The sequence below is a fragment of the Trichechus manatus genome, unplaced genomic scaffold, assembly GCF_000243295.1.
Source record: "Trichechus manatus latirostris isolate Lorelei unplaced genomic scaffold, TriManLat1.0 scaffold00045, whole genome shotgun sequence".
Lineage (NCBI taxonomy): Eukaryota > Metazoa > Chordata > Mammalia > Sirenia > Trichechidae > Trichechus > Trichechus manatus.
This window is the reverse complement of record NW_004443981.1, coordinates 3,615,633-3,638,071: the sequence shown is the minus strand read 5'-3', so window position 1 is coordinate 3,638,071 and position 22,439 is coordinate 3,615,633. Positions and strand designations below refer to the sequence as shown.

Genomic DNA, 22,439 nt, shown 5'->3' with positions numbered 1-22,439 from the left:
GTTTTCAGCCTTCATATCTCCATAACTATCTTGTAACGTAGATGCTACTAATATCCTCATTTTACAGATGAGGATATGAAGGCACAAAGAGGTTAAGTAATTTGTCTGAGAATGCAGAGCTAGTGAATGGAGCCTAGATTCCATCCGAGGTAGTGAGACTCTAAACCACTACTGTTCTATATAGCCATAGTCAATGCTTACATGTAATTGAAACTTGTTAACCATTTGTAGAATCAATATTTTAAAGTATACTCTGAGTTTTAATTTTTTAATTAAAATGGTTTTTATAGATATATTCTTTTTTTAGCTATTGCCAATATGTTATACTTTTTTACGTGAATTCTTTTTATTCTGCCATTATTTTCAAATTCAATTTCAATCATCATAAATTAGGACAGCTCGGTAAAGTAGAAGGAGCCCTCGTGGCGCAGTGGTTAAAGCACTTGGCTGCTAATCAAAAGGTCAGTGGTTCAAACCCACCAGCCACTCCGTAGGAGTAGATGTGGTGGTCTACTTCTGTAAAGATTTGCAGCCTTGAAAACCCTGTGGGACAGTTCTGCTCTGTCCTACAGGTTCACTATGAGTTGAAATTGACTTGACGGCAATGGGTTTGATTTTTTTGGTTTTGGTAAAGTAGAGACCACGTTTTAAAAACCAGTATGTTTTTCCATGCACATGTTAATAGTTATAGAAAATGCAAATAATGGGGAAGCAAAATTGAAATTTTCTTATGTCCTTTCCATGAGGAGTCTATGAGTGTTCAATTTTTATTATTCTAATAATTCTTTAAAATTTTTTTCTAGAGCCATGCAATGGAGAAATAATAAGTCCCGTTCTATTGTTAATCTTCTTTCCCTATGGATGTCCTTGAGGGTGTTGCTTTTTTGTTTGGGGTTTTTTTGGTATATTTTTGATATATCAGTGTACTATTGTATAGCTACTATACATAGGTTTAAGCTTGTCTTTTTGCTGTCCAAATGTGTAGCCCAAATTAAAACAAATAATAATAAATAAAATTAAATAATAAGTAACTTTCTTCCTGTTAACCACCTCTTCAGATATTACCTCTGATGTATTTGTGCTAAGTAAACAGGTAATAAAATATAAATCTTCTTGTATATAAACATTTCTGTGTATATTCATGTAAGTATATGTGTGTATATTTTAGTTGTTCTCTTTAGGAAAAATCATGCAAATTTTCTTCATAAGAGTATTATGGATACACTTATCTTTCATAATTTAAACCTCTTTGTTTTCTAGGAACCCTAATTAAAGCATTTTAGTCTTCATCATTTGGCCAGCTAAAATGTATGTATTTGACAGGTCCTATTTGAATTCTGTGCATGTCATTTGAACTTAATTAGAATGCAATTTATTTGATTTTAATGTTGAGTCAGTTTAGTTTTCACATGCTAAGTAGTACATTTTCTTGTTGCTGTTAACAGAAATATTTTGGGCTTAAAATACAGTTTCTCTGGTAGGGATTTGTGGTTTTCCTGGCACAAGATAGATGGTCCATTTGTAGTTGGTTGGAGTCATGTGACTAGTTCTAGCCAATGAAATGGGGAGCAGAGTTTACACATAAGACTTCAAAGCTGGTGCGTTTAACTGCTGGTTTGAGGTGCTTCAACAATTCCCACTGCTTTATCAACTGGCAGTACTCTAGATGGTGGCTTCGCTGTGAGCCTAGACTGTATAGTGAAGAGATATGGAACAGAGTTCCTAGACTACCCAAGATGGACATGTAGAATGAGTAAGAAATAAACTGTTATTTTAAGCCACTGAATTTCAGGGTAATATGTTACTGCAGCGTAGCCTAGTTGATTCTGAGTGATGAAACTTCCTTTTCTTAGTTATCTAATGCTGCTATAACAGAAATACCACAAATGGGTGGCTTTAACAATTTATTTTCTCACAGTTTAGGAGGCTAGAAGTCTGAATTCAGGGCGCCAGCTCTAGGGGAAGGCTTTCTCTGTCAGCTCTAGGGGAAGGTCCTTGTCTCTTTTCAGCTTCTGTTCCTTAGCTCCTTGGTGATCTTCATGTGGCATGGCATCTGTCTCCCCCATCTCTGCTTGCTTTCTTCATTTGCTGTTTTATATCTCAAAAGAAACTGGCTTAAGACATACCCTACATTGATACCGCCTCATTAACATAACAAAGAAAATCCATTCCTAAATGGAATTATAACTACAGGTATAGGGGTTAGGATTTACAATGCATATTTTGGAGACACAATTTAATCTGTAACACTTGTGAAGGGAAAGTCTTGCATGAAGTCTCTCAGAAGTTTTAAGACTATATAGCTACAAGAGAGCCACCAATTTTTAAGGAAAAAAAAAAAGGATAGTGGAAATTAGTTTTCCACTGAGGGCCAGATGGAGATGCAGATGCAATTTCAAAACCTTGTAACACCTCTAAGAGAGTCCCAGATAAAGCTGGAAACTTCCAGTTTGCCTTGAGGATTTTTTCTGGTTTTGGGGAACTCCAAAAATGAAATTAACAACGAGCAAGGAGAGAGATTCTGGGTCTGGAGGACTATGGCAATCAACATGCACATCCTTTTCCACAAAAAAACCATAATATCAACAGGGAGTCCAAATAAAACCACACATGACCCGTGCCTTTAGCATTGCGAGGAGGTAAGAAATACCATAATTTTGCAATTACATGTAAGTAGAGAAGGTCAAAGAGCACTGAATTCAGCAGAGCTCTTGCTGCAGCAAGCCTGCGGGTGCATAGAGTGGGGAGGGGAGTCTGAAGAGGGTCTGTGAAAAAGAGGAGAGAAGAACAGAAAATGTAGACAAAACACAGGCAAAAATCACCCTTAGAAAGAGAAAGTTCATCTGTATGTGCCAAAATACTGAACCGAGCCATGGGACTTGATAGTTCACAACTTTGACTAAAGAAAAAGGCTTGAAAATGAACAGGATAAGAAGTGGCAGAACATTTCTTCTAGAGGACAGTGAGATAATTAGGGAAAAGGTGGTGAACCTTGGAGATGTGGCCAGTGAAGGGAAAGAAATAAGAAAATATTATTGATTTTCCTGAAAGAAGAAAAATTACACATTAATTCTTTTCCATCATCCATCAAACAAATTGAACATCACTAAATTGATAGGATACACTTATACTGCCTTGTGCACCAAATGCCCAGAAATAGAAGAAAAAAGAATCCAGTAAAAATACTGTAAAAAGAAAACATAAAATCCAAATCAAAACATTCCATCTGTTGAAAAATTTCCCCACCCCCCAAATCTACCATTATACAGAAGAAAAACAGTAACACAGCACTCCAAACTGAATAAATATAAATACCCTCAGACAAGCATTAGGTGGTATAGGGAAAAAACAAATGAAAAAAACTTTGGATCAGATATTAAAAAACTAAGAATAGAAATGGACAAAAAGCAGGAGGAAGTATAGTGATAGTTGATTAAATTCAGGGGAAAGAAATGAAGGAAAAGATAGAATCATATCAGAAATGAAGACTAAATAACAGGGTGCCCAAGTTAGAATAGATTCAAATGACAATTTAATAAAGGGCATTGAAGAAAAACAGGGAAATACTATTTTAAAAATTATATGCAGAATGAAAGAAAAAAGATGAGAGAAAGCAGTTGAAACAGAAGACAGGAAAGAAGATATAAAATATGTACAACTGGAATTCTTGAAGAAAAATAAGCTGTAATCCATGAAATATAATTCCAAAAACATAAAAGAAGACTTGAATCTACACATTGAAATGGTCTGCTGGGTACTAGAGAAAATTAACCCATACAAATATCTCTGAGACATATCCTAGTAAAACTAATAGACTTTAAAGGAAAAAAAAAATCCTTAGGGCTTCAGGCAAGAAGATTAAATAAATTACACAATGGTAGGATAGTTAACTGGAATTAGACTTCTCAAAAGCAATGTATGAAGCAAGAAAAAAGTGGAACAACATTTTTAAAGAAACTTAAGGAATGAAAGCACAAATTTAGGTTTATATCCAGCCAACTGCTTTTAAGATTAAGGCTATAGAAAAGTTTTGACCATGTAAGAACTCAGAGAATACTCTATACAAGTAGTCTTCCTGAGGATCTATTAGACAGTGAGTTTCACCCAAAGAAGAGATGTCTGAGGAAAAGAACTGATGATGAGCATTTAATATATCTTTTTTAAGAGCTGAAGCTAAAACAAGGATGAGGCTGTGGTTAAAATAACAGTATGTAAACCTTAAATTATACTGTATATGATAGATACTTATAATTTGTATTGTGAAGTATGCACAGAGCATAACTGTGTACATGTTTGTTCCCAATTTTAGTTTCAATTTCAGTTTTACTTGGGGTCACAGCAAAAAAAATACAGTTCTTTGAGATACAGCACACAGAAGCAGAATTACAAAACCACATAAACCACTTAAACATTTTCAAATTCAATCATTTGTTTCCTTAACAATCTAAATGGCTAAGCAAGCTAAAAAGGTGGTACAGAATGGGTATAGGACCAGAATTCTCAAATTACTCAGCCTCTTTTTCTACTTTAACTGTCACGAAGTGTCCTCTAGTTGCTAACATTCTGATGACACAAGGAGGTGAGTATACAGATTGCTTGATGAGAAAGGATGGTGTGGCAGACCAGGCTTTTATGTTAGAGACCTGGGCATTATAGATAGACTTCACAATCCATTGGTTTAAGCTTACAATATTTGAGTTTCATCATTCAGAATTAGATCGTTACTCTTTTACTCATCATATTCTTATCTGTTCTGGATGAAGTGATGATATGCTTGCTAGTTCATTTGGGATGACTTAAACCAGTAAGCAAGTTTAAGGTCAAATAATTTTACATACATGTAATATTCTACATGAAGAAATTATAAGTGAATGGTTATAGGTCAACTGGATGAGGCATCCTTTACAGTATTTTGAAACACACATACCACTTACGTGTACAGCGTAAGTCCATGTACAGCATAAGTCTGCATACAACAGATTTAAATATACATCAAAGATGGTATTAAAAAAAAAAAAACCAAACCCATTGCTGTCAAGTTGATTCTGACTCATAGCGATCCTGTAGGACAGAGTAAAACTGCCCCATAGGGTTTCCAAGGAGCAACTGGTGCATCTGAACTTCCAACCTTTTTGTTAGCAGCCTGACTCTTAACCGCTGTACCACCAGGGCTCCAAAAGATGGTATAAGTATACATAAATATATGATACACATCTTCTAGGTCTTTTCAGGAAAGAGCTCAGAAACAAAGATACCAGTAACAATGAGCACATCTGGCACCCAGACTTTGGTTTCTAATACCATTTCCCACTAAAAGGAACCAAGATTACTTGTAAGAGAAGGCAAGAAAGAAAAAAAAAAAAAAGAAGAAGAAGCAGGTCAGAAAGACACAGAAGCCAGCTTGAAGGTGCTCCCACTGTTCAAATCTGGGACAATTTGTGCATCAGAATAATTAAAGACAGGAATGAATTCTAAACCACTGGAAAAATAGAAATTCATGAATAGTCTAATAGATAAATGGGAAGAAGGACTCTTTCCCACAATACAGTACTGATTAATAACTATGGAGGAACAAGAGAAGTTGGAAAATTACCATTTTGTAACCATTATAGTAAATATTGGTTCAGGCAAGACTCATGAATGGATGCTAAGTCGAGACTGGGAGTTTGATGAGGAGCAGGATATTTTCATGGCCCTATACTTTCTTCCCCACACATTATTGCTTATTCCAAGGGCAAAATTAATACCTATCCAGTGTAGAAACTGGACAGCCCCTCGACTGGGTGATCAAAATAAACATCACCAGTGAGGGGCAGACTGAGATTGTATGCTTCTTGTTGTGATACCCTGAGAGACACACAACATCACTTAAGTAGTATTCCAGCTGGAATGCATAACCTGAATCTAATCATTAGGAAATTTCAGAAAAGCAGAAAATCCTATTTGATGAAAGAAAACAAACAGAAAACATTGGCCTTTATGTCAGTCATAAAAGAAAGACCAAGGAACTGCTCCAGGTTAAAAGAGACTAAAGACAAATGACAAATGCAATATCTGATTATGTACTGGATTCTGTACTGGAGGAAAGGATGCTATACAAGACATCAGAAAATTGACAGAATTGGAATAGAGATGATAGATTAGGTCAAATACTCTTATCAATGTTAAACTTTCTGATTTTGATAGCTTTATTGAGGTTACTTAAGAGGGTTTTTAGGAACTAGACACTGAAGTATTAAGGTGGTAAAGAGGCATGGTGTATGCAAACTACTCTAAGTAGATTAGAAAAAATAAGTTAAATTTTGTGAGTGTGTGTATGTGCATGAGTATGAATGAGAGAGAAAGCAAACATGGTAGAATGTTAAAAATTGATGATTATGAATAATGGGTATATGAGAATTCTATTATTTTTGCATCTTTGGATTTTGAAATTATTAAAAAAAAATGACTGGGGAGCACTATAATTGGATTTAGAAACATGATCTGTCACTTTTTGTATGGCAACAGAATTGTGCTGATACCACTTGTCATAGTATAACCAGTTGCCATTGAGTTGATTCTGACTCACAGCGACCCCAAGTATATCAGGGTAGAACTGTGCTCCAGGGGTTTTCAGTGGCTGATTTTTTCAGAAGTAGATCTCTAGGCCTTTCTTCTGGGGAGCCTCTGGGTGGATTTAAACCTCCAACTTTTCAGTTAGCATCTGAGCACGTTAACCATTTGCACCACCCAGGGACTCCTGTAATAGCATAGAAGGCGTTAATTGCTTACTTTGGTTTCAGGGAAATGGGTTACACAGTTCATGCTTAAAATGAGACAAGGAGGGGCAGCAGGGAGCATGCCGCTGTAGCTCCCTAATGCCTGTATGTCCCTCCAGAGCACTCCTTGACTTTTTCTTCTAAGTCACAGAATTGGGGTTGGAGCATGGTTGTGGTGGAGATAACAGAGTTAGGACTGAGGTAGAAGAGGCAGGATGGGACAAGATAGGATGAATCTAGTTTTTTTGGTCCCCAGTGTTCCTAGCTTTATATTTCAGTTCACTGTGAGTTAAAAATTAACGTTTTTTAAAAGTAGCACTATTTTTGAAAAAGAAGTTGGCAGTAGCCCCATGAAAGTTAAGAGCTGTAAGGACAAATTATTGCAAACTGATATTTTATTCAAGGCTACTACATTCAATGTTAATAGAAACCAAATTGGCACTATTAGCTGCATGTAGTCTGGAAAATAGAAGTAGGAAAGGGTGTTGATAAAGTACTTTCTCACAGTGGAGTTAAGTGTTGAGGTGTCAGTGGAATTGTGGTAGGAAAATGAGATTATTATGACTTAGGAGGAGCAAAGTGCTGCTATATTTTCTCACATCAAATTGAAATCTGATTCTTGGGAATATTACTTTGGACTATCAAAAACCATTTTATACCTTGCATTAAAGGTATAATTTAAAACATATTGATAAATATCAAAACAGTTTTGCTGGCACTTTGGGAGATGGATTGTTTGCATTGCTGTAATGGTTTAATCTTTCATTATTCACAAGCTATCTAATTTTTGCTTGCTAAAATACTGAAGCACGGCTTCTGTTGTAAATGAAGCTATAACTTGAGAAAAGGAATGCTGTGCTGAGTGTCAACAGAGTGGATCTGTTCTTTCTCTATCTAGATTCCATTATGAGGTATAGTTGCCTTTAACCTGTCTGTCATATAGTTAGTGTTACATAAACTAACTCTGAGGTAACTTACTTTTGAAAGTAAGTCTTTTAAAAATCTCTACACATTCCTTTTGATGTGCTATACCAAAACCGTAACCATAAAACCAAACTCATTGCCGTCGAGTCAATTCCAACTCATAGTGACTCTATAGGACAGTAGAACTGCCCCATAGGGTTTCCAAGGAGGGGCTGGTGGATTCAAACTACTGACCTTTTGGTTAGCCGCAGTAGGTCTTAACCACTATGCAACCAGGGCTCCAAATGATCTTCTATCACATTTTTGTGCACATTAAGTTAAATTACATGACTTAGTCAGAAAATGAAGTATTTCAGTTAACTCTTCCTTTCAAATAAAGCTATGATGCAAAAGCCTCTTTAAATTGTTGAAAAACAAAGATGTCACCTTGAAGACTGTCATGGATTGAATTATGTCCCCCCAAAAATGTGTGTATTAATTTGTCTGGGCCATGATACCCGGTATTGTGTGATTTTCCTATATGTTGTAAATCTTGCCTCTGTGATGTTAATGAGGGAGGATGGGCTGCAGTTGTGTTAGTAAAGCAGGACTCATTCTACAAGATTGAATTGTGTCCTAAGGCAATCTTTTGAGATATAGAAGAGAGAAGTAAGCAGAGAGACAGGGGAACCTCATACCACCAAGAAAGCGGTGCTGGGAGCAGAGCGCGTCCTTTGGACCTGGGATCCCTGCACGGAGAAGCTCCTAGTCCGGGGGAACATTGATGAGAAGGCCGACAGAGAGAAAGCCTTCCTCTGGGGCTGATGCCCTGAATTTGGACTTTTAGCATACTTTTCTGTGAAGAAATAAATTCCTCTTTGTTAAAGGCGTCCGCTTGTGGTATTTCTGTTATAGCAGCACTTGATGACTAAGACAAAGACTAAGGTGCGCCTGATCCAAGACATGGTATTTTCAGTCACCTCATATGTATGCGAAAGCTGGACAGTGAACAAGGAAGACTGAAGAGGAATTGCTTTTGAATTGTGGTGTTGATGAAGAATGTTGAATATACCACAGACTGCCAAAAGAACCAACAAATCTGTCTTGGAAGAAGTACAACCAGAATGCTCCTTAGAAGCAAGGATGGCGAGACTACATCTCACGTACTTTGGATATGTTATCAGGAGGGATCAGTCCCTGGAGGAGGACATCATGCTTGGTAAAGTAGAGGTCAGCAAAAGAGAGGAAGACCCTCAATGAGATGGATTGACATAGTGGCTGCAATAATGGGCTCAAGCATAACAATGATTGTGAGGATGGCACAGGACTGGGCAGTGTTTCATTCACTTTGAGTTGAAACCAACTTGATGACACCTAACAACAACAACGACAACGTGTTTTATAATAATTGTGAATTTTTAAATAATTTGACTACAATAAAATTGTTAACTACTGTGCTGGCCATTTTCATTTGGAAATCCCACAGACAGCATGGACAACATTTGTTTTAGGCATTATTCATAAAGTGTGTGTTCACCACATCCACACACACAGAAAGCTATGTATTAAATAGTGATGTGCTGTAAAATCACATAAGCAAGGACATAAAAACTTTCAGCATTTGAGAATAATGCATTGGTGAACAAATAATTTGTTTTTATAAAATGAAGAGCAAGTTGTTTCTGAAATAATGCAGTGTGTGATGTATCAAAAATGTGTGCATTTAGAAAAATAAGTCTTAGAAGTTTTATATTGCTATTTAGAAATATATGACTTTTCTAAAAAGTAAGGATTAACCAGTAAATAAATAGGTATGTGTGCAAAAACAATAAGCAGATTAAACATTAAGAAAATCTTTGTTGAATCTGAAAATGTCTCCTTTATATTATTCCTATTTTAAAAATATTTTCATGATTCTTACCCATGTGGTCTAATTTTTTAAATTGAGTTATGGTTTACATACAGCAAAATTCGTTCTTTTTGGTATACGGTTTTATAAGTTTTGACAAATGCATACAGTTCATGTGCAACATTTTTAAAGTTAATTTCAACTTGTTTTTTTACCCAGAGTGCTTTATGATCTCACAGTCACTTAAGGATTGTCACTGTGAACTTCAGTGATTTCACTATAGCTATAGGGTTGTTACGAGTTGAAATCGACTCAATGGCAACTTTTTTTTTTAATTCAGGATTTAATATTTTTAGTGATTTCAAACGTTTTCACTTTGTGCTTAGTAGTAGTGTTGTCATTATGTGTTGTTGAGTTATTTCTGACTCATAGCAGCCCTATGACAGAGTTGAACTGCCTCGTAGGGTTTTTAAGGAGCAACTGGTGAATTCGAACAGCTGACCTTTTGGTTAGCAGCCAAGCTCTTAACCATTGAGCCACTAGGGCTCCTTAGTAGTATTAGTGAGTAGCATATTAATAAATTTACTTTCCCTCTCTTTCCCAACTTTCAGGGCCTTTAGCATTTAGCCTTTAGCATTTCTGGCCTTGACTGTTGCTGCAACGCGTGTATTGGCTTTTCTGTCTTCCAGGTCAGTTCTTTTCTAATTCATCTTCCACAGTGCTGCGCATGGTTTCTCTAAGGTACAGATCTGATCATCCTAATCCTCCGCTTAAAATCTTTCACTGCCTCTCTGTTGCCTTCAGAACAAAATATATGCTGTTTCAAATCTAACACAAAGTCTTTCATGAATGGGTCCCTGCCTCAGGTCTTGCTGTGCTTTCTCTTCCCCTCCTTCCCTTGCATCTAATTGGGGATTCCCAGATTGCTAACTTCTCTGTCATCTCGGTGCTTTTGTATGTTTTTCCTTCTGGCCTGCAGACTTTTTTCCTACCCCTCAGTCTGTCAGCTGCCTGACTTACCCAAACCTTCAGATCTCCCAGGATGCTGTTTACTTCATACCTCTCTGATAGAGCGGGCTCCTGGGCTGGTTCACTTGCCTGAGTCTCTCCACTGGACCCTGAGCTGCTTGGGAGCAGGGAGTGTGTCTGCTCCATTCTTGCCAGTGCTTTGCAAAATATCAGATCTGTAGTAAGCATTCAGTATGTTTGTCCATTTAGTAGACTGCAGACTTATACGTAGAGTATGATGACAACATAACACCTATGCAATAGGTAAGGAGAAGAAAAATGTATTATCACAGCAGTGAGCACCTGAATTCCTTATATGAAGGGAACTGCATTGGGGCATTACCTTGGTAGCTCACTTAGGGGTGGGGAGCCCTGTGTGAGTAGGGGTGTCAGCTGGTGCTGAGAGGTCAGAGAAAGGAGGAAGCTGCTTGACAAACAAGGGGAACGATTTGTTGGTTTTATTCCTAATAAAGAAGGGGAGAGGGAAAAGGAGGAGAGAAGTCAAAGACAAATGAAGCGAGGCAAGGGGATAGGTGATTCAGTGGTAGAATTTTCACCTTCCATGTTGAAGACCCAGGTTTGATTCCCGGCCAGTGAACCTCAAGTGCAGCCACCACCTGTCTGTCAGTGGAGGCTTGCCTGTTATGATGCTGAACAGGTTTCAGCGAAGCTTCTAGACTTAATGGACTAGAAGAAAGGAAAGCCTGCAATCTACTTCTGAAAATCAGCCAATGAAAACCTTATGGGTCACAACGATCTGATCAGAAACTGATCATGGGGATTGGCACAGGACCAGGCAACATTTTGTTCTGTTGTACACAGGGTCACCATGAGTCGGGGGCCACTTGCCAACAAGGATGGGTGATGGAAAGACAGATTAAGAATGCTTCCTTCTAGTAGTTCTTTTTGAGGAAGTTGTTTTCATTGTCTTGATAACTCCCCCCTCTCCAGAAATCTTCACTAAAGTCTATCATGCTATGGAATGTGTTCAGTTTTTGGTTTTATCTTTTGTGGAACTCAAAGAAGGACCCACATTTCATGACTGGATTTGTTCACTGCAGAATTGAGATGGTACCTGAGTAGCTCAGAGGGTTCTGAGAATGTCAGGCCTCCTAGTAATTCAGAGAAACCTTGAGTTGGTGCGTGGAGGGCAGGGGGTCTTTGGACTTCCGCAGGCCATGACGTGACAGGATTTAATCTAGATAACAATGGGCTGGGAAGCCCCAGCTAACAACTAGCATACATATACAACACGAAAAGACTTGCTTTTTCTTGTGAAAGGAGAACACAAAAGTGAAAGTACTAGCACTAGTATTAGAATGGTGGAGTCACAGTCCCCTCTCCCGAGATTTTCTCTGTTATAGTTCATAATAAAAGAAAAGTTTGAAAAGGTAGAAATGTCTACAACCTAGTGTCATGACTTATTCACACCAGAACTTGGAAATTACAGGTTAGTATTCAGATTTCTTTAATATTGAAGGTGCCAGAAAGGGGAAGATGAAACTAATTATTGAGGAATAGGGAATAAGGGCCAGGACCGAAACTCCTTTCTTCACCAAAAACAGGAACTTTTTAATTAACCTGTTAAACTCTGTTTTCCTCTTTTTTTTTTTAAATTGATGAGCTAATGTCTCAAAGAGAAAAATCTGTTAAATGCCTGGAAATTGAACAGGTTTTTGAGTAGATAATGTTTAAGTTTTAGAAGTTGATGATGTTCTAGGGCAAAGATTTATAATTTATGGCTTAATTATTTCCATTTCAGCTGCAACAAGCTGTAGGCTTCTATACTTCCTAGTGCATTCACAGCTAAATCTCAAAGTGTGCTTTTTGTAGTTCTCCTTTTCTTTCTTTTTTACTGTTGTGCTTTAAGTGAAAGGTGACAATTCAAGTTAGTCTCTCATACAAAAATTTATACATACATGGTTATGTTACTCTAGTTGCTCTCCCTATACTGTGACAGCACACTCCTCCTTTCTACCCCAGATCTCCTTTTCTTCTGAGATTAAAAAAAAAAAAAAAAAAATCATTGACAAGATCCCAGTACACTTACTGCAGTGTCCTTGATAGTGGCAAGTAGGATTCAATGCTGGATCATTATGCTGTGTGTTTTCTCTTCCTGCCCTGATTTCAGGCATACAGCTGTGGCTCTAAGCACAAATGACTGATGTATAAACCGAAATGACACTTTACCAGTTTAAGCTGGGAAAAATAAACAAATAAATGAAACATTTGTGTTTCCCTGACTAGTGCATTCTTCCCTCGTGGGAAGTTAAAATCGGATTGCTCGGTGAGCATGAAATTAGAAAAAAGGGAGTCAATTAATTGTGTCTTCTAATAGCCAAACACATGCTACATGCATGCTGCAGCCATCTTCTGATAGGGATGTTTCTTCCTAGGGGACCTAATGTTTGGATTGACTTGTTAGGTTGTCCTCTGGAGAGTGCTAGAAACATACTACCCAATGGAATTCTGCTTTTTGATTTTCATTTTGTCCAGTCTATCTTCTGTTGATCTATTTTGTAGATACGTCACTTCCTTTGATTAAGATAGTTCATGTCCTTCTGTGTTGCTTACAGTGATTTTTTTATCTCTGAAGGTAACTTTGTATAGATCTTATTTTATCCTTTGTTGTAAATATTTTATCTACGCATCGATTTCTGAGGCATCCTCCCTTCACTTCAATGCACTGCCTCCCTGGTACTGCCTTCAGAGACTATCTATGTCCATTAGAAAAGCTATGTATACTTTTTTTCATCCTTGAACCTTAACATATCCTTATTCTTCCTTCTGTTCTTTAATCCTTCCCTCTAACTCCTTCCATCCTGGATCCCGTTATTTATTACTTCCTGAAGGACCTGCTCCCTTAAGAACCATCCCTTCAGTCTCCCTTTTTTTCCAACCTTTCTCATAGTCCCTTTGTCCACAGACCTTCTCGCCTATCTGGCTTCTAATTTGGAAAAAAAAAGTTTCATATGATTCTTTTTCACCTTCCCTCTATTCCTTCCTTTTATATCTCCATTTCTTAAACAGAATTGCCTATATCTGTTGCTTTTAAGGTGTTGTTTTGTTTTTCCATACCTCCCCACCCCACCCCCAAAGATTTGAGGCTAAGCCTTTGTTTATTTATATAATTTTAAGGTTGGGGCTTGGATTTTTATTGTGGGCAATTAGACGCCCGTTAAGTTGGATATGATTTGGATTGCGTAGATGCTGTTGAACAATTTGATGATCCAGGATATTATGGTTCTGTAAGGTTTTGCAAATCCTGTACTTCTTTCAGCTAGTTTGTTGTTTTGATCCTGGCACAAACCTTCTAGCTCCCCAGCTTGTGGCCCTGACTGCTTGGGTTTGGCCAATGCTTTGTGACTTTAGAGTTCAAAGGGGAGTAAGATCATTAATGGTTACTGTCTATATGGCAGTCATGCTGTTGTCTGTGCTAAAGATAGGTGATCATGCAAATAATTCACCTGTTTTCTCTTTTGACTCTTTGTTTTAATTTTTTTAACCCTCTTCTTAAACTTTACAAAATACAGAAAATTACCGTTTCCTTCATTATGCTCTTGGAATCTGACTTTTGCTCTCATCCTTCCACTATTAATGATTCTTTCAAAAAATCACTGTTGACCTAACTGAATTCAGCGTTTCTCAATCCTCGTCCACTTCCACCTTCCTGCTACATCCGACTTCACTGATAATCTCTTTTTAAAATTAATATTCTGTCTTGCCTTGGTTCTATACATTGTTAATTTTGTAATCATTTCTCTGGCTCTTTTTCTTCTTGCTTCCTAACTCCAGGTAATCATCAAGACTCACCTTTCTCTTTGTGTAGTCTCCTGAAGGGCTTTCTGCTTAATAACTTTGTGCAGGATTTCTCTGCATAATTTTAGTTCCTTGTCTAGAGCTGCCTACACGGCAGCCGTTTTGGGATGTCCTGCCATCACTTTGAAATCAGTGTTGAAACCCAGAAACTTCCCTCTTCAACTTCTATATTCTGTCAGTAACACTGCCATTCACCAGACTTGCCTTTCTTGTACTTTAGATACAAGGGCAATGGGGGGAAACTTGAACAGAATTTCAGTTAATTTTTCTTTGAAAATGGGAACCCTGTCTTGTTTGCTTTTGTAATCTCAGCACCCAAGACAAGTGTTTAGTGAATGTTTCTTGAGGTGAACATTGCAGTGATTCTTGGGTTCATCCTTCCTCTTTATTCTAGTTTCTACTCAGACCAGACCCTGGTCACCACACATGTATTTATTGTAATAACCTCCTCCCCTTTTGGTATTAGCCTTTCCTTGCTTCCATCCCCATGGCACACTGCTGCCAGAGTAATTTTCCTAAAACCTTACCTTCATTATGTCAAGAACCATTATTGCTTATGGATTCAATTAAAACTAATTAGCCTGGCATTCCAGGCTCTGAATCAGCTAGTTCCATGTAACTACTTGATGTTATATTTTTTACTGTTTTCCCCACATAAACCCATTATGGCTAATTAAAACAATCCTCTTATTATTCTCTACTAGGAAAGTACTCATTCTCACTTATGCCTTTGCTCCTACTGTTCTTGTCTAGAAGTTCCCAGCCAGCTCCTCATCTTTTCCAGGTTAAATCCTATAGTTTGTTAAAGACCTAGTTCCAAACTCAGGGCCTGGCACCCAATGAATGTTTGTTAAGTGAGTAAATGAAGAACTATATTCTCAGTGAGCTTTTCTAACTAGCTTCATGTAATAATGATATCCCCCTTGTCATCAGCAGACTCCAGTAGCCTGTGTATTAAATTTCTTATATCGTATTACAGGTTTAATAAATGATTAATTCATTGAGTAAAATCTGCTATATGAGTGTTTTAGTCATATGCTAAGAAACATATTTGAAATGGCTTCAAAGGTATTATCATTCTCTTTATTTCTACTTTAATTATAAAAGTGCTTTTAAATTAAGCCTTTCCTTAGCTTTAACACAAGTGAATCATTGGCTCTAATCAAAAGATTTCAGCACATGCTCTGTGCAGTTACATTTGTGTAACTTAGCAGAAACTATGGCCACAGCATGAAAAATGTGTTTTTACTGATTGTTTTCCTCCATGAGAGTGGGAAGTTCCAGGGTAAACATCTCACAACTTTTAAAAGAGCGATCATAGATAATATGCATTTCCAATTATGTTTGATAATAGAATTGTCTAGAAAGTTAGGTTAAAAAGCCATTTATCAGTCATTGGTTTATGGCTAACATTCTGGAAGAATATGCCAAGGATTAACAGTAGTTATCTTTGAGTGGTGTGATTATGGGAGATTTTTCAAGGTCTGTTTTGTTGATATTAGCAGCTGTCAAGTCAGCACCCTACTCATGACAACCCCATGCACAACAGAACAAAATACTACCTGGCCCTGCACCATCCCTATGATTGGTAGTGGATCAGACCATTACAATCCATAGGGTTTTCATTGGCTGATTTTTGGAAGTAGATCTCCAGGCCTTTCTAGCAACACACGAACCACCACTGACAGACGGATAGATGCACATGAAGTGCACTGGCCGGGAATTGAACCTGGGTCTTCTGCATGGAAGGCGTGAATTCCGCCACTGAACCACCACTGCCCCAAGGTCTGCTTTAGGACTATGTATATTGTCTAATCTTTCTTATTTTTTAAAAAGTAAAAAAATAAATGAATTATTTTTACACTAAAAAGCTTTTTAAATTTTGGGGAAAAGGTAATTATCTTTTTGGTATAAATTTGCTGTTTTTAAAATTACATTGGTCATATTTTTCGACACTGTACATGGCCATATTTTAAAATCACTCTCTGTATATATGTATATGTACATATATTCATTTATTGTAAGAGGAGCTTAAGAAATCCAGTCAGAGTATAAGGAACCAAGTATTTTATATATATTGGGTAATATAAGAATTATCCTCTAAGAACTGTTTTTCTAAAGTGAATCATTTATGATATGATACTATACATAGAAAACCCTAAAGACTGCACAAGAAAACTACTGGAACTAATAGAAAGATTCAGCAGAGTAGCAAGATACAAGATAAACATACAAAAATCAGTTGGATTCCTATATACCAATAAAGAGAACGATGAAAAGGAAATCAGGAAAACAATACCATTTATAATAGCCCCTAAAAAAATAAAATACTTAGGAATAAATCTTACCAAGGATGTAAAGACCTGTACAAAGAAAACTACAAAATACTACTGCAGGAAACCCAAAGGGATCTACATAAATGGAAAGATACTATGCTCATGGATAGGTAGACTCAACATAGTGAAAATGGCAATTCTACCCAAAGCAGTTTACAAATACAGTGCAATCCCGATCCACATACCAACAGCATTCTTTAAAAAGATGGAGAAACTAATCACTAACTTTATATGGAAAGGGAAGAAGCCCCGGATTAGTAAAGCAGTATTGAAGAAGAAGAATAAAGTAGGAGGACTCCCACTACCTGACCTCAGAACCTACTGTACAGATACAGTAGTCAAAACAGCCTGGTACTGGTACAGCGGCAGACACATTGACCAATGGAACCGAATTGAGAACTCAGATGTAAATCTATCCACTTACAGTCATCTGATCTTCAACAGGGGCCCAAAGTCTGTCAAATGGGGAAAAGACAGTCTTTTTAACAAATGGTGCTGGCAAAACTGGATATCCATCTGCAAAAAAATGAACAGGACCCATACGTCACACCGTGTACAAAAACTAATTCAGAATGGATCAAAGACCTAAATATAAAGCCAAAAACTATAAAGTTCATAGAAGAAAAAATAGGACCAACTCTACAGGCCCTAATACATGGCATTAACAGGATACAAACCATAACCGTCAACACACAAACCCCAGAAGATAAGCTAGCTAGCCGGGATCTTCTAAAAATCAAACACCTATGCTCTTCAAAAGACTTCACCAAAAGAGTAAAAAGAGAACCTACAGACTAGGAAAATATCTTTGGACATCACAAGTCAGACAAAGGTCTAATCTCTAAAATCTGCAAGAAAATCCAATACCTCTACAACAAAAAAACAAATAATCCAATTAAAAAATGGGCAAAGAAAATGAACAGACACTTCACCAAAGAAGACATTCAAGTGGCCAACACCTCTGCAACAAAAAGACAAATAATCCTATTAAAAAATGGGCAAAGGAAATGAATAGACACTTCACCAAAGAAGACATTCAAGTGGCCGACAGACACATGAGGAAATGCTCGTGATTGCTAGCCATTAGAGAAATACAAATTAAAACAACAAGAATACCATCTTACTGGCATGAATCAAAAAAACTGGAAATAACAAATGTTGGAGAGGCTGTGGGGAGATTGGAACTCTTATGCACTGCTGGTGGGAATGCAAAATGTTACAACCATTTTGGAAAATGATATGGTGCTTCCTTAGAAAGCTAGAAATAGAAATACCATACGATCTAGCAATACCACTCCTAGGAATATATCCTAGAGAAATAAGAGCTGTCACACGAATAGATATATGCACAGCCATGTTTGTTGCAGCATTGTTCACAATAGCAAAAAGATGGAAACAACCTAGATGCCCATCAGCAGACAAATGGATAAACAAACTGAGGTAGATACACGCGGTAGAGTATTACACAACGATAAAGAACAATGATGAATCTGTAAAGCATCTCGTATCATGGGTGAAACTGGAGGACATTATGCTGAGTGAAATAAGTCAATCACAAAAGGACAAATATTGTATGAGACCACTACTGTAAAAAACTCATGAAAAAATTTACACACAAAAAGAAACAATCTTTGTTGGTTACAAGGGATGAGAGGGATGGGGGGAATACTAAATAGACAATAGATAAGTAGTAACTTTGGTGAAGGGTAAGACAGTACACAATACTGGGGAAGCCAGCACAACTTGTACAAGGAAAGGTCATGGAAGCTCCATAGACACATCCAAACTCCCTGAGGGACTGAATTCCTGGGCAGAGGGCTTTGGGGATCATGGTCTTGGGGAACATATAGCTCAATTGGCGTAACACAATTTATGAAGAAAATGTTCTACATTCTACCTTGGTGAGTAGCGTCTCGGGTCTCAAAAGCCTGTTGGCAGCCATCTGAGATACTCCACTGGTCTCACCCCTTCGGGAGCAAGGGAGAATGAAGAAAAGAAGACACAAGGGAAAGATTAGTCCAAAGGACTAATGGACCACAACTACCACAGCCTCCACTGGACTGAGTCCAGTACAAGTAGATGGTGCCCAGCTACCACCACTGACTGCCCTGACAGGGATCACAATAGAGGGTCCCAGACAGAGCTGGATAAAAATGTAGAACAAAATTCTAACTCACATAAAAAAGACCAGACTTACTGACCTGACAGAGACTGGAGAAACCATGAGAGTATGGCCCATGGACACTCTTTTAGCTCAGTAATGAAGTCACTCCCGAGGTTCACTGTTCAGCCAAAGATTAGACAGCCCCATAAAACAAAACGAGACTAATGGGGCACAACAGTCCAGGGACAAGGACTAGAAGGCAGGAGGGGACAGAAAAGCTGGTAATAGGGAACCCAAGATTAAGAAGAGAGAGTGTTGACATGCCATGGGATTGTTAACCATGGTCATAAAACAATATGTGTACAAACTGTTCAGTGAGAAACTTTATTCTGTAAACCTTCATCTAAAGTACAATAAAAAAATAAAGTGAATCGTTTAAATATTAAAGTTAATTTGAGTTTTGACAAACATTTTTAAAAAAATCAAATGACTTCTTGTAAAGTGATTACTTAAATTCTGTATTAAAATTGACCTCCTAACCAGGCAGTATTCATTATAGGATAATAACATTGATCAACAACTGAAGTATTTTCAGTGGGATAGTTTTTAATATTTTAATAAGAAAAAGTTTAGTTAAAAGTGCTTTGTGAAAGCATTAAAACTACTTACATTATCTTTTCTGAATGTTTAAACTTAGTAATACTTTAATGTAAGAAACTATGAATGCTGTTGATCAGAGGAGACTGTCTAAGCTGATTAGAAATATTGATAGACCTAAGTAGACCTTGAAAATATTTAAAATGTTTACTGGTATGGTTATGGGTCACTTAATGTCCACTATACGTTCTATGAAATAGGACATTACATGATTTGGACTTTGTACGAACAACAGTGCTCATGCTGCTGTAGCTCCTGTCTGTGCTGAAGGCCCGCATTCTTGTGCCCCAACCCATACCTGCGTGTACCGGTAATGGTGGCTGTCCCTCTGCACCAGGAAGCTCCTCTTCTGTGCACTTTGGGAAGGGTGGGAGGGGTGCGCATGGGCTCGGGTGGCAATCCCAGGTGGTGGAGACTAGGGGTTAGTTCGCCCTCGGCCCCTCTGCCCTCCTGTCCTTATGAAACAAACCCACACGAGGGAGTCCACCAACCTGGGGTGAGCAGGCCTTCAGTCATGCATGAGCTTTGGTTCAGACTTGGGAGCCATAAAGGATGTTGACGATCATTGAGCCCAACCCCTTCTTTGTGCAGACCCAGGGAAGTAAGTACTTTGTAACGCAACACACTCATGATAGAACAAAGATTAGAATCTCAGACCTCTTATTATTCATTGCTCTGTACGGAATAAAGTAAAGAGTATAACCTTATGGGACCATGGACGTATAGGCAGTCGGACGTTGCCTGAACGGATGTTATATGGCGCATGACTGTAGTTAACAGCTTGTATGATGCGGGCAAAATTTGCCCATTGCCGTTGAGTTGATTCTGACTCATAGCGACCCTATAGGACAGAGTAGAACTGCCCTGTAGGGTTTCCAAGGAGCGGCTAGTGGATTCGAACTGCCCACCTTTTGGTTAGCAGCTGAGCTCTTAACCACTGCGCCACCAGGTACACCTGACCCAAGCCAGGGTGTTTTTCAATCACCTCATATACATGCAGTGAATAAGGAAGACTGAAAAAGAATTGATGCCTTTGAGGTATGGTGTTGGTGAAGAATGTTCAGTATACCATGGACTGTCAGAAGAACGAACAAATCTGTCCTGGAAGAAGTATAGCCTGAATGCCTCTCAGAAGCAAGGATGGCACGACTTCGTCTCACATACTTTGGACATGTTATCAGGAGGGACCATTCCCTGGAGGGGACATCATGCTTGTTAAAGTGGAGGGTCAGCGAAGGAGAGGGAGACCCTCAACAAGATGGATTGACATAGTGACTACAACAGTGGGCTCAAGCATAACAGCGAGCATGAGGAGGGTGCAGGACCAGGCAGTGTTTTGTTCTGTTGTACATAGGGTCACTGTGAGTCAGAGCCAACTTGATGGCACCTAACAAGAACAAGAACATGATGTGGGCAACGAAATAGATGCTAGATGTAAACAATTGATATGATCATACTACCATGCACCAGCTGAATAGCTCTAGTCTAAGTCTTTTAAGTTTTATTGATATTCTTCTTTATTTATAAAGAGTTTTCATAAAGCATTGTTTCTGTAATAAGGAGTTACGACTTACAGGGGCTGAGGGTGAGGTTTTGATGCTATTTATTACAGCCAGAAACCCAGAAATGCCCAAATCCTACCCTGCCAGTTTACTGTCCTTTTCCCTCACAAGTCATGAGGGAACCATCAGCAATGAATGGTAGCTAGTAGCAATCAGAGTACCACTTTAATTAGAGTTATGCAAATTCCCCCACACGTCAGTGTACAACTCTTCTGTAAGTTGGGTTGGTGAACATAGTTTATGTGTAAGGCCTAAGTGAAGCTTCCTACTTCCCCCGACCCCATCTCATCAGAATCTTGAGACTGGCATGTTCAGGTGTGTGACCAAGAAGGGTGAGGGGAGCAAACAAACAACTAGTGAGAGACCAAATAAGAGAAGCCCTGAATCTGCTTAGCTAACCGCTATATAATATGGTGAACGGTGGAGAAGTGCAAGAGAATGGCCATTCTGACCCAGGGGGTCTGACCATGCCAGAAGTCTAAGACACAAAAACAAAGAGACCTTGTGTGAAGTTTGATAGCTTAACACAGTGACTGCACCTACTATTAACTGAAAATGAAACCTATCCCAACTCTGCAAATCAGAGTTTTGGACTCTTGAATAATTAGATTAGTAATCTCTCTTACCTTTGGGGAGAATTAGAAAGAGAGTTTCACGGAAACTTTTACCTGACACAGAAAAAGGAGCAAAAGTTCTTTTTCTCCTACAACCGCAATAAAGTACCATCTATTTGGGTATGAAGAAAGACAACAATTCTAATTATTTCCCAATACTGTAGGCCTCTTTCTGATACAATCTGGTCTCAGGCATGCAAGTAGCTCCAAGGCATATGATTAATATATCATTTTATAGTTCACTAAGGAATGTCATTCAGGAGTCCTTGGGTGGTGCAAACTGTTAAGTGTTTGACTACTAATTGAAGGGTTGGTAGGTTGAACCCATACAGAGGAACCTCAGAAGAAAGGCATGGAGATCTGCTTCCTACAGATCACAGCCTTGAAAACCCTATGGAGTACAATTGTACTGTGCACACATGGGGTTGCCAGGAGTCAGAATCACCTTGATAGCAACAGGTTTGGTTTTGGTTTGGTTTGGTAAATGACTCACAAATACAGAAGATTTCTGCCATTGCCTGAAATTTATTTTACCTCTAGAGGAAATGAAATATGTGAATATTTTAAGTCTTATCCTAGTAAATGTTAAAATTGTTGTGGGGAGTTTAAGCTCTTGTTCTTAGGTTAGTAATTTAATTAAGAGAAATGTTTATTTTTGTACTTTCATGCTCAAAGGCTTTTAATAGCAATGACAAAATAATAACATCGAAATGAGAACCGTTTAGACACCTGGACTCACATACTTGGATATGTGTTTCCCATTGCTTGGATGATTCTATGTAGTATGATATTTACCATTTGCTTTTATGTGTTTCATTATTGACACAAT

The 22,439-nt window shown here is 38.0% G+C and overlaps 1 protein-coding gene across 4 annotated transcripts in view; it reads left to right on the top strand.

The window, feature by feature from the left end:
• The window catches only part of RPS6KA5 (ribosomal protein S6 kinase A5), a 184,952-nt gene that overhangs the window by 40,329 nt on the left and 122,184 nt on the right, over positions 1–22,439 (top strand). Inside the window, exon 1 of one of the 4 annotated variants that reach the window (XM_023731700.1) lies at positions 558–1,308. The exons of the other annotated variants lie outside the window; for them this stretch is intronic. The gene's annotated coding sequence lies outside the window, so the exon portion shown is untranslated. Of the gene's footprint in view, positions 1–557; positions 1,309–22,439 lie in introns of those variants that run through there. 4 annotated transcript variants of the gene reach the window in all.